At 43.8% G+C, this 12,224-nt stretch overlaps 1 protein-coding gene and 1 long non-coding RNA gene across 6 annotated transcripts in view; one reads left to right on the forward strand and one right to left on the reverse strand.

The window, feature by feature from the left end:
• LOC112301565 (T cell receptor alpha chain constant) overlaps positions 1-12,224 on the reverse strand; it is a 537,134-nt gene that overhangs the window by 206,614 nt on the left and 318,296 nt on the right. The window lies entirely within an intron of this gene.
• Positions 1,235-6,804, forward strand: LOC123479400 (uncharacterized). The gene is made up of 3 exons (XR_006655013.2): positions 1,235-1,355; positions 4,465-4,757; positions 5,584-6,804. It is a non-coding gene; the product is annotated as an uncharacterized lncRNA (long non-coding RNA).

The following is a 12,224-nucleotide window of genomic DNA, read 5'->3' on the forward strand; positions in this document are numbered from 1 at the left end:
TTAGTTCTGCTGGTCTTCCTGTCTGTGGAATGGAGGGGGTGGTTGGAAGGATTGGTTTCACTTTTCTCTATTCCTGAGCCACACTCTTCGCTATTGTTCAGCCTTCAGTCCAGTTCCTCAGGGTCCTTCTGATCCCCACTAGGCCTTCAGTTCACCAGCTGTGCTGTCCTTGAGTTGCACCAATTAGGGTCAACTCACATTCCACCGTCTTGCTCTTTGCTGTCTTAGATGCTAGGGGCTCTCGGTGCTGCTATGGGGTGGTTCAGCCCCCTACTGGGTTGAGTCTTTCCGGGGAATACAGTCTCCCCTAGCCCTGCAGCTCCCCTCTACTGGGTGTTCTACCTTCGTCCTAGAGAGCCATTAGGCCCTGTAGGGCTCTGTGTGCAGGCATTAGGAAGGAGTTGTAGGTGTGGTCCCTAGCAGGCATCCAGGCCGTTGATCAGTCAATCTGCTGCTTTGGGCCTAAGTCGCGCGGCCCTCGGGTCTGCCGCTTTGGGCCTGTGGGTGAGGCAGCTAGCCTCTGCTCCCGGTGCGCACCCACCAGAGGTTTCAGGTGTGGGCCCCCAGTCCGCTAATCTGGGTGCGGGCAACCGGGCTTCAGGTGAGCGCCAGGGCTGCTTATCCCGCGTTCACAGTCCAGGGGCTGAGGGGGGAGGGGCGCCAGAGGCTGCGGCTGCTGCTGAGAGCTCTCTAATTAGCCGCTGAGTGCCTCTGTTTTCTTTTTCTTTTTGAGAAATTTTTCCTATTCAAGCCCCCCTGGTCCAAACAAGTACTTGGCTGCTCACACAGCTCAGCCTGGCTCTCTCCCAAGAATCCTGCAGCAGACCCTGCACCCCGGCCGGGGCTTCAGCCGCCCTGGTCCCTGTGCTGGTCCCAGGGACCTTATTGTCCTTAAGCACTCTTCTTACCGTCAGATCTTTCAATGTCCTCTATCTTTGGTCTCCGATCTTCATATAAGCTGGAATACCGTAGGCTGTTCGCTCTGCTCCTCAGATCAGCTAGGTATTTCACTGGTGTTGAGGGGAAGTGGACTCCGCTCCCACCTATCTTGCCACTATCATGGAATGTAACTTTTAACAGCAAAGCATTTGATCAAAAAGAGTTCAAAATGTACAGTATTGTTTATTTAATCCTCAGAATGTTTGTGTAGGATGTATAATTTGTTTAGCTGAGTTATAAATAAAGTCACAAAGCTTTCATTACTTTACTCATCTTTCTTTTTTTTCCCCGTCTTAGGAAACCACATAAAATAAAGGGCTGTAGCAGACATACCCTAGAGTCCAGTTTCTTTGCCAGCCCTCTTGCTTGGGGTTTATATTCTGGACACAGGGACTGCCAGGGAACAGCAGGACCAGGTAATGCATGTGTTCCATAGGTGCCCGGGCTTCAGCTGTGTCCTGGTGATGGGTTGGGTACCTTGGTATTATTCACACTATCAGCATGAAGAAACAGCCCTCCAAACTCTATCAGCCCCTAGTTTTAGAACCAAAGTGGAGCTAAAGATCAGAGTCTCCACGCCTTGGGTTCTTCTCTCTTCATTTCTGAAAATATTACAAACAAGAAAAGTTCTGTTGAAATGCATGGGGTTGTCAGGGTGTCGTGTTGCCTGAGGCAGATTCATGGGAACCACAACCTATGAACTCCCCACCTGTTCCCTCTTTCCCCATCAGGCTTTCTCTGGGATTAAATGAGTTTAACCCCAAACTTGTGAGCCAGCAAGTGGGGAAGGGAATTTAGTTGTCATTAAGTACCTACTGTGTGCTTTTAACTTGACTACAACACGGACTCATTTCACTTTTACAAGTGACCACGGTATGTGTTATATTCCCATCTGAGGAGCCAGAGGCCCTGGGAGGTTACGTAACTGTCCCAAAGTTTTAGAGCTAGTAAGGGCCAGGGGCAGAATTTGAGTCTAGGCCTAAAGTTCTAGTGATTTTGACGGTGCATATGCATACAGTGAAGAGGAAAGGATAGGCCAGTTCTCCTTCCACCTCTACCCACCGCCATCTTTATTAAAGGGCTGAGGGATTGTTTGGAGGTGGGAGATTCCTCAGCTATATCCTGGCCCTAATGCTCACTCCTAAGATCCCAGGGCCTCTACTAAGTGCCCTCAGATTGTGTTCCAGCATGAGCTGTGACCCAGGGCCTGGGACTGCACCCTGGGCAGGCTGCAGGGAGCAGTGCAGTCACTATTACAGTCCTCAGCTGCCAGCTGTCATTCAGCATCCTTAGGGTCAGACCCAGCCAGTATTGCCGCAGTTCCTTAACTCAGTCTCTCTCCAGAGAGCACCGAATCCCCAAGGAGGAGGGTGGTGGGAGAACCACACAGCCAGATCCACTGCTGCATTTTATCCTCCAACAGGCTGGAGCTGGGTGAGGAAAATCAACAGCAGAGTGACCTCCATTCACTTTCCCAGTTTCTATGCTTGCTCGGCACCAGTCTCCCCACAATCACAGGGGACCAAGATAGGTTAAGGATTTTTACCCACTCAGAGGAGAGATGTGATAAAGTTGGCTGAAACCCCCAAATTTCTCAGCCTCAGCTTGCCCTCTGATATAGGTTCTGTTGGTTTTGGGACAAGTCAGAAGAATTGACATTAATGTTTGTGAAGCAAAGTGAGACAGAATTCAAACCACAGGCGTTAAACCTGGGGCAAGGGCAAAACAACTGAATGTAGGAAGTGCAGTGGATTACAGTTAGAAGACAGGTTTAAACTCTGTCCAAAAGATGAGGACAGCCTATGGAACTATTCAAAGCTATTTATTCACCATTCTTCTGGAAGCTGGCTACAGTTAAAAATCAGTTAGTTTGATTTTCCCTGTGTAAAATTGTGGGGGATCACAGAGACGTTTCCTTCTAGGCTCTGAAGGCCTCTGGGTTCACCCTGGCTGACAATAGGAGTTGGTCACTTGGCCACTGCACCTAGATTCCCATGTGGTGGTGGTGTTGGTGGTCCAGTTTTGTTGTTAGAGGGCATGGGAGGCAGTGCTTCAGTGAGAGAGGGAGGTGCCTCTCTTGTAAGGAATCTCCTTTAATATCATGGCATCACAATCGTGATACTGATGATTTGGCCCCCATGTGAGTGTGGTTCTCCATTGGGCAGCATACTTATCCAATAATGGAAAGAAACTCTGCCCCCTGGAAGCTTCCTGGATGAATCAGCAAGATGGTTCTTGTATGCAAGGCAGACAGACATATGGACTAGTGCAAGAGCACCACAAGGTTATCCCTTCTGAGTAACCATGCCATTGACACTGTGATCAGGCCCCTGTGGACAGGTGATCAAGGAATTAAGTATGGGAGTGACATGACACATTTGTCCCAAATTCAGAGCTAACAGTGACTCAGCAATAGGTCTGCTGAGGGTCCTTGTTTGGCACCAGCAGACTACTTCTCTCCCTGTTGTGCTGATGGCTGTCAATGGAGGAAAGAGGGAGAGATTCTTTAACAGAGAATCACTGAACAAAAACTTTACCATAACTTTTCTATATTCCAGTTTCATAGAGGAGAAATTGAGGTTCACATTGCTTAGGTGGCTTGGCCAAGGTCACAGCCCTTGTAAGGAGTCACGTCACATCTTTCTGCTCTCTGTCATATACACCACTTACACCAAATTGCAAACTGACTCTGACCTGTGGGGAATCCCGATGTGTGGCTTCTGACATGGGCAGCAGGGGAGATAGCCCTTCTTCTTGACCAGAATCTCAAAGGTTAAGCATATCCTCAAACTAATTTCCATTAGAAGAATATCATCAAGGATCTGACATGCATTCATTCATCTAAAATGATCTTGAATCTATTTATATTTTAGTAACACCTTTTAGTGCTACCACTTTAATAAATTAAAAATACACTGTATAAAGTCAAGTCTTCATTTATTGGTATGTTGATTTTAACCCAAACTTTTTACTCCAACATTCTGGCAATACTAGGACATTAATAGTTGATAAGGGCTCTACAAGTTACTTCTCCAAGTAACAAATTTGCATTTTAATCTGCACCTTTAATGGCTGGACTCCAAAGTGTGACTAATGGATAATGATTTCAGGTCTCACAGCCTGTTAGCAGGGACATAATTCTTTTAATAGAGGAATTTTGTATGTGTGCCAAATTCTACCACATAAGTGATTAACCTGTACACCAGTCCTAAGCTAAAATGAGGAACTCTGGGAAATTTCAAGGGCAAGTTGGGCTCATTTTTTGGTGTTAGAGAAAACATCAAACTGGAACAGCACTGCTCTCCCCCCTGGGCATTGCCCCAACCTCAGAGGATCAACTTCTCCCTCGTCCTGGGGGTGGTGCTCACCTCTGCCTCAGGCTCTGTGGAGGGCTGTACCCTCAGGGCTCACAGGTGCCTAGCAGACTGTCCTTTGGAGAATTCCCTTTTGTGTAAGATCTTACAGAACTAATCCTCAGAAGCCTTTGTTGGGCTTTACCAGATGGTTCCCTGTTTTGTATTTCAGAAGGAGCCAGAGGCCTCAGATGGGACACTGGATGTACCACAAGAAACAAAGTCCCCAAATACATGAAGGTGCCTCTGAGTGACAACATTTACTTCAGACCCATCACCAAGTGTCTCCAGTCCTCCAAGATCAGAGCTGATCCAGGGAGCTACTCACATTACTCTCCTGACTGTGCCCTGGATGGATTCTAAGTGGAATTGGGGCTTCTCTGGGAATGAAGTGGAGGATGTCATAAATTCATGCATGGGGAGTCTTCATTTTGGGGACACTCATCACAATTAGAGAGAACACAGGTAAGAAAAGGCAGAGATTTTGCCACGATTGTTTGCCCCGTCTTTTCCCACCATCGTTCCCAGTGCCCTCTGTTGCTCTTGTATTTGGAGAATAAGTGGACTGGGGCCCTCAAGGGAGCTGCAGGCACCTGCCAGCTGAACCAGGGCAGGGCCTGTGGAAAGTCACTGATTTGGACCTTGCTCTCTGGAGGTCAGGTGTGAGAACAAATTCTCCCAATGTTCTATGCTTGTGCTTTTCAAATTTATTTCCATCTGAGATCCATTTTGACTAGGCAAATACCCCATGGGCCTCTATGTCTTCCGCTTTTTCTTGTTCATGTAAAATAGGCTCATTGGAATGAATAAAGAGAATGGTATTACCTTGGCTCAAACACTAATGACCGCTCACTTTGTCAGAGTGTAAATATTAAAGTTATAAGAGGCAGCCCAGGGACCAACTAATTATTGCATAGGCCCAAGTGCTTGCAGAGTGTTCCAAATTCTACACCAAGGAACTAAGCCCTCATTCAGTGCTGACACTCCTGGGCTCCCTAAACCCAAAGTCTCCATTGCCTCCAGGGGCCAACCTGGAGGGAGCCCCTCACAGATCCAGAGATGTGAGAGCTAGAAAACTAAGTCCTTCTGTTTGCTCTTCATTTTATGGGTGCCAAGATCTCATAATTAGTTGGGGAGGGTCCTGATTGAAATACAAATTTTATGCCTGCCAGTAGGGTCTTCTCACTCTCTCCCTTGCTGGAGAAAGGACAGTGAGTTTTGATTGCCAGGGAAGGGGCTATTTTTACAAGAGAGCATCTTTGTCATCTGGTTTTGTCCTTTTTGCTTTTAGGGAGCATACAGTGTTTACCTGGCAGATTTGTTCCAGTGGATGGTTGCTTATGGAAACATCTGCAAATTATTCCATTTTGTTCTGAAATTATTGGTAAAGCAATTCTTCTTTATTGGCCATTCTTAGGGGGGCAGGAAGCCAAGATGAATGTTTATGGCTCCCTGTCTTCCTCAACTTTGAACTTCCCTCATTCTAATCCTTGAGATCTGGCAGAGCGCCTGGTATCTGTGGGCACTCGGAGTGATTGAATTCTTGCATTTTCCGAGGACAGTGCCAGCCCCGGAGTAAGGAGTTCCTAAAATCTGCTGCCTGCTGTGTAAATTAGAACTGCCTTTATTTCTGGGTTTATTTTTTTTCTGAATTTGACTGTTTTAAACTTCAAGTAAAGCTCTATATCCTTTTTGTTCAACCATGCATGCTACAAACAGTTTTGTGAATCATTTTTATTCAAAAGTGAAATAATACTAATAATAACTGTGTTTCTAAACACAAGACCGGGCAGAAGGGGACATCAAGCACTGGAGGACAGAGGCTTGTCTGGAAGTTACAGTGGCAACAGAGATTATATTGAAATTGGATTAAAAAAGTTATTTATCCTTTATAATGATCATACTTGGAATCTGTATATCTATAGATTTTTATGGGTTTTCATGAGAATTAAATTTTTTTTTTTAGCCCTGGCTGGTGTGTCTTAATGGATTGAGCCCCGGCCTATGAACCAAAGGGTCACTGGTTTGATTCCCAGTCAGGGCACATGCCTGGGTTTCGGGCCAGGTCCCCTGTTGGGGATGCATGAGAGGCAACCACACATTGTTTCTCTCCTTCTCTTTCTCCCTCCTTCCCCTCTGCCTAAAAATAAATAAATATATAAAAATTTTAAAACAATGTTTTCAATAGAAAGACAGTCTAAAAAACATACAGTTGGACAATATAAATTATGTAAAATTTAAGTGGTATGATATAAAAAAATCAATAATTTGTATATTGTGAGCAAAATTTGTAATATTCTGGTTCTCACAAAACAAATTAAGATTTGCATAATTTCAGTTGGTGAACTGTAAGAATTGTGAATTGTTTTTTTTCTGCCACATGGTGGCATCACTTTAGTTTGTAACAAAAATAACTGGACATTTTTGTGAAGTGTGTTGTGATCCACCTTTTGCTTTATGAGAATTTCTGTAAGAGATATTGGTTACTTTTATGCTATTAGTTTTTACAATCACTTAAAGATAATTTCAAAATTTTTTGTATTTTTATATAACCATTAAGAGTTGATAAAAGAGCTCATGCTGAAAAATGTATACTCAAATACATAACTTAAAAAATTCTTTTTAATTAATTTATTTCTTAGAGAGAGAGAGAGAGAGAGAGAGAGAGAGGGATCAATTTTTTTGTTCCACTTATTTATGCATTCATTAGTTGTTTTTTGTATGTGCCCTGACTGGGGATTGAACCCACAACCTTGGGGCATTGGGATGACTCTATAATACACTGAGCTAAATATGTAACTTTTAAACAGATGCTAGCTGCAGTTCAGTGTCACAAAGCCAGACAACTGCCTTCATATGTTTTACCATTGATTTAAAGACAAGCATTTGCTAAATATCATAGATAATGCTAAGAAAATAGTGACATCTACACAGAAATATGCTACAAAGTTGTAGATATATATGCTCTGTAAACCAATTTCCCATTTTCCCCCATGGGAAAAATCAGCTTTGAATTATGCAAAATTGTAAGGAATTTCTACTTCTTATAAAATGCAACTGACTCATGGTGAGGCTTATCTTAATACTGATTGTAGAAGATTAGTCTCTGCCACCAGACTCCAATGACCTTCTTTGCTTGTTTAGTAATATTATCACTAAATGAAGGTCAAATGATGTCAGGTAATTTGAAGGGAAAACAACTGTGGGAACAAGGAATCATCACAAGTGAGATGTTGTAATCACGTAAAACTCAGTGTGTGATCAGTACTGTACTCACCAGGTGACACCAGGCAGTGCTCCCCTTTTGTAGAATCCTTTCAGCTACAGTTGATTAGTAATAGGGGTAGTAGTGGTTCTGTTACAGAACAGACAAGGGGTGGTGGTTCACAATATTTTATTACGGAAAGGATCCCCTCTTTCTCTCTCTGGGGGTCACCCCCTCACCCCTGCTAGGTTCGCAATGCCTGCCACCAGAGGAAAGATGTCTCAATGCCAGAGACTGGTGAGAAGGAAAGAAATTATTTATTTAAAAGTTACACAGACTTAGAGTAATGACTTAATGTCTTCATTAAAATACTAAAGTCCTTTAGAATACCCACAGATGCACACAGTCCTTCCTTTCCCCTCTGCCCAGTCCGGGGTACTGTATCTCAGGAAAAGAAGTAGAAGTTCGTGATTCAGGCTCCCCAGCACCATCAGCTGTGTCACCACCACGGGGTCCCCACTCTGCCAAAGCCTCGTGGTTCTCTCTCCCTTCTCTTCTCCCCAAATACCGTGTGGTCCTCTCTCCCTTCTCTGCCAAAGCTGCGTGGTCCTCTCTCAGGTATGGCTGCCCCGCCTGGGTTTAAATCCCAGCACCAGTCTTCCTCTGCAGCCCCATTTCTGACTCCTCCCACAATTGGCCACAGCTGTCAGCGTTCCAGTATTTTTCCAGCTTTACTGGGCTGCCACAGTAAGTCTGGGCAGGTGTGGCCCCATGGCATGGAGCCAATCTTCTCCAGGCTCTCTCGCAGGCTCTGCAGCCAGGGGAGTTGCTTCCCAGTTACATCTTGGGTGGAAGTCACTCCCATCCCCCTGGCTCAAAGCATGGCCACAGCTACTTAACATATCTATGAAATGAGTTAAAGGTTATAGATATGTTAAATGACCATGTCAGATGTTAGCTGCACAGCTGTTGCTGTACAAAACAGCTCTGAATGGCCCTGCTCCATGTGTCCCTTCCCCCAGCTCAGGCTTGTGGGGGTTAGGACATCCTATATATGTGTTTCTAATATTTCCTGGACACCTTGAGTTCTGGACCCCATTACAAACCCCTATTTGGGCCCCCCTCTTGGCTGCACCCTGTTTCAGTTCTGCAATAACAATATTTCATTAAAAGTTAAAGATTTGTCTTTCAATATTTTACTGTTAGTGGATAGTAAATTGATTGGCCCATCAAGTGAATGGATTAACAATTCAAGATGAATTTATTTTTGAACAAAGGAAAAATAACAATGATGAAAACATGCACAAAATCAGAAGAATCAAGTTGCTAAGTGCAACCCAAAACCACATGTATATTTTTCATCTACTCAGTTCAAAATGGATGATTTAAAACATGATTTATTATCTTAAAATCATTAAAGTTTTATTAGTTCTAAAGTTTTGTGTGTGTGTAACTTGCATTTTTTATAGTTGGTAACAGAGTACTAAGCTCCTAGAGTTTAAAAGCCATTACATGTTGCTACATGTTGCTACATGTAAAAAGCAACGTAGTTAACGCTGGAGGCTGTGAAAACTGTCTTTCAAAGGAGATGTAACAGATTCGGGCTGAAAAACGTCGTTGTGGTGATGCTGGAAGCTCTGAGTTTCCTTCTGCAGATAGTTTTCCCCCCTCTGATCTCTGGCTCTATTGCTGTGGCCAGAGTCACTGGCTAAGAATGTGGCTGGAATCTAAAGTTTAGGGACAGGAGGCAGGTACTGGGGAGCATGTGTAGCTGCTGCACTGAGGTAAGTGGCTGAAACTTTGAGCTGGGGAGTCATGTGCAGGAAGTGGTAAACATCTAAACATCTTTAGTGAGCTGCATTATGAATCAATTTCTCCTTCCCTCCCTCATTTGACAAGATCCTGCTTGAGCCATTGAAAGGCCAGCACTGTCTGTGAGAAACAGTTCAGAATGAAGTTTTCTACTTTTGATGTTTCTCTTATTTATGCATTCAGTAAGGCCCGAGGACTCTGTTCACTCTCTTTTTGGCATTTACCCCCATTCCGAAAACCAAGCCTGATACAAGAAATGAGCCTTCTATTCATCAAACCCTGTAGCGTTAATTTCAGTTTCACTGTCTCCCAAAGGGCTCCTAGAAAATCCAGACTGACATTCTCTTCTTTGAGAGGAACATTCCCTGAGTGCCCCGACTGCTGCCTCCAAAGCTCCCAAGGATTGTGACTGAGCTGCCCTTACGAGATTACCAATAGAGCCCAGAGGCTCCTCTCCACATTCGTTCTGCTCAGATTTGCTGCTTCTGAGACCTGGGATGAGGACAAGTGCTTTAGGGGAACTGGATCATGCCGGTCAATCTGCTTCAGCGGATAAGCAGATAATTATTTTACCCAGAACTGCCTCCCATGTTTGGTTAGTTCTGCTTTAGACTTGACCACAGAATGAAATTGCATAAATTTCAGAAGGTAGAAGAGAAGCAGTAATGAGTCCTATTGAAGGTCACTCTGGTCAGGTACAGTGATAGATGCAGAGATGCCAGCAGGTGCCACACTGTTGTTGCTCTATTCTGTTCTATGCCCAGCTACTCTTTCTGACTCTTGGCTCTGCTGACCAACAGTGACCCCAGGTCCATCACCAGATGCTTGGCTGTTGATCTGCAGAAGAGGTAGCTTCACAGAGGTAGCAGCTTTCATACACCTCTCACTGAGCTTCTTTTCACAGTTCCAGTTTGGTGGCTGAAAGTGTTTAGGATTTTCCTCCACATTCCAACTTGTCTCTCTGTGCTGCTGCTTCAGACAGGCAGGTCAATGACCATTTTCAGATCTTCGGACTCCCTCTCCCACTTCCCCAGCTCCTTCTGCATTCATAAGGTCTGTTTCCTATAGCAAGTCCTCAGTCCTTTATTCTGTATAATTCAGAATGGTTCTGCTCACCTGGCTGACCCCTAAGTGATACAATTATTGGTCCTGGAATTGATTCAGAAGAACATAACCTTAAGGACGGGAAGTTGTTATTGATTCTCTGATTTGACTAGACATTAGTGACTCCATTACGGATGGCAAATGGGACCCTTGCAGTTCCTGACATTGGGTGCCTACAGAAGGAAAGGTGTTGGGTTATCAGGTAGATGTTGCCACCAAACAATGTAGTGAAAGTAAAGAGTGTAAGGACTGTGGGTTGCTTTCAAGTGCCATAGGGAAATTGGAGAAAGAAAATAATGAACTCAGGGCAATACATTCTCTGCCCAAGGTCCAGGCAAGGAATTGGAAGGTTTCTGTGATTCATCTGAAAGAAATCCTATTTCTTGTAGCTGTAGAGTCTGATATTCCTGAAAACCAAACCTGAAGATGAGCTGGATTACTAGTCCTGCGGGTTGCTGGATTACAGCATCAATTTAATTCAAGGTCTCTTACGGTTGAAATTAGGACACTGACAGTGATAAAGTTAGGATCCTGAATATTGAGATGGCAGCATGTGGGCAGATCTGATGGAACTGAGGCCCTTGAAGCTTCCCCCCACTCCAGGTTCCTTTGCCACCAACAGAAGCTGTCTGAAGAATTTAGTCCCTCTTTGGTTGAAGAACTTATGATAACCTCTCCTGAGGGGAAATACTGAGACTCCTTAAGATCCACTTTCAATACCTTTTAGTGCTTCTATATCTATAATAAGACTCAAGTCCTGGCAGACCCCATGGGGACAAGGACAAAATAATGAGGTATTATACATGCCAAAAGAACTGCATTTTTTTTCTAATTTATATTTATGTGGCCAAAAGTTGGTGTTATAAATTTTCCATTTTCTCTTTCCACAAAAGACCTGAAGCCATTTACCAAGGAAATAGTACACTGGAGAAAGGAAAACAACCAGCCTTTTGGGGAATTTCTAAACTTTGGCTCTGCAATGATTTTGTCTTGGAAACCCAAAATGCTGCTCTTGTCCTCTTATCAGAGTAGGTGTTTATTGAGGATGGATGATTAATGGTGTTTTGATTCAGGTTCATTTCACAGTGTATTCAGTGGGGCTCTGAACCCACCCCATGGTTATTTCCCAAGTTTTAGAATGTCCAATTGAAAGAGACACACTGTATTGGCTATCAAATCTGTGGAGTGAGGACAAGTAGTAAACATTAGAAGTGCTTCTATGTTACAAAATAGTAAATCCAAAGTAATACTGCATTCCTGGAGAAACTGTAGAGATTAGTGCTTCATAAAGGACTTAAGGCATGCAGGGCTATTGATTTTCCATATATCTTCATTCAACTCACCTATTTGGCCTGAGCAGAAGATAGATGGATCTTGAAGAATGACAAAGGATTATTGTGAACTTATCAGGTGGTGAATACAATTGCAATGGCTGTTCCAGATGTGTTTTAATTGTGGGAGTAGATCAATGAATCTCTTGACATTTGATTTGGGTATTGATATGGAAAATCATTTTTTCTCTCTATAAGTCTCATAAGTTACATTGCATCATTTATAGCACATTCTTCTGGTTACAGTCAAGTCACAGAGCCAGCCCAGACTAAGAGGAGGGACTGCACAAGAGTCTGAGCACTGAGAGGCACGGTTCTTTGGAAGGCTACCTTTGGAGACTAGCTATTACAGTTAATTGTCTCAAATAATTTCTGAACAGAGAAATTCTTACATTATAAGTATGGAGAACCATAGTATGTTGAGAGCCTTAGTGTAAGTGAAAGAAACAGAGAAGGCATTGTGCCTGTCCTTAAAGTTTT

Source organism: Desmodus rotundus, chromosome 7, assembly GCF_022682495.2.
Source record: "Desmodus rotundus isolate HL8 chromosome 7, HLdesRot8A.1, whole genome shotgun sequence".
NCBI classification, from domain to species: Eukaryota; Metazoa; Chordata; class Mammalia; order Chiroptera; family Phyllostomidae; genus Desmodus; species Desmodus rotundus.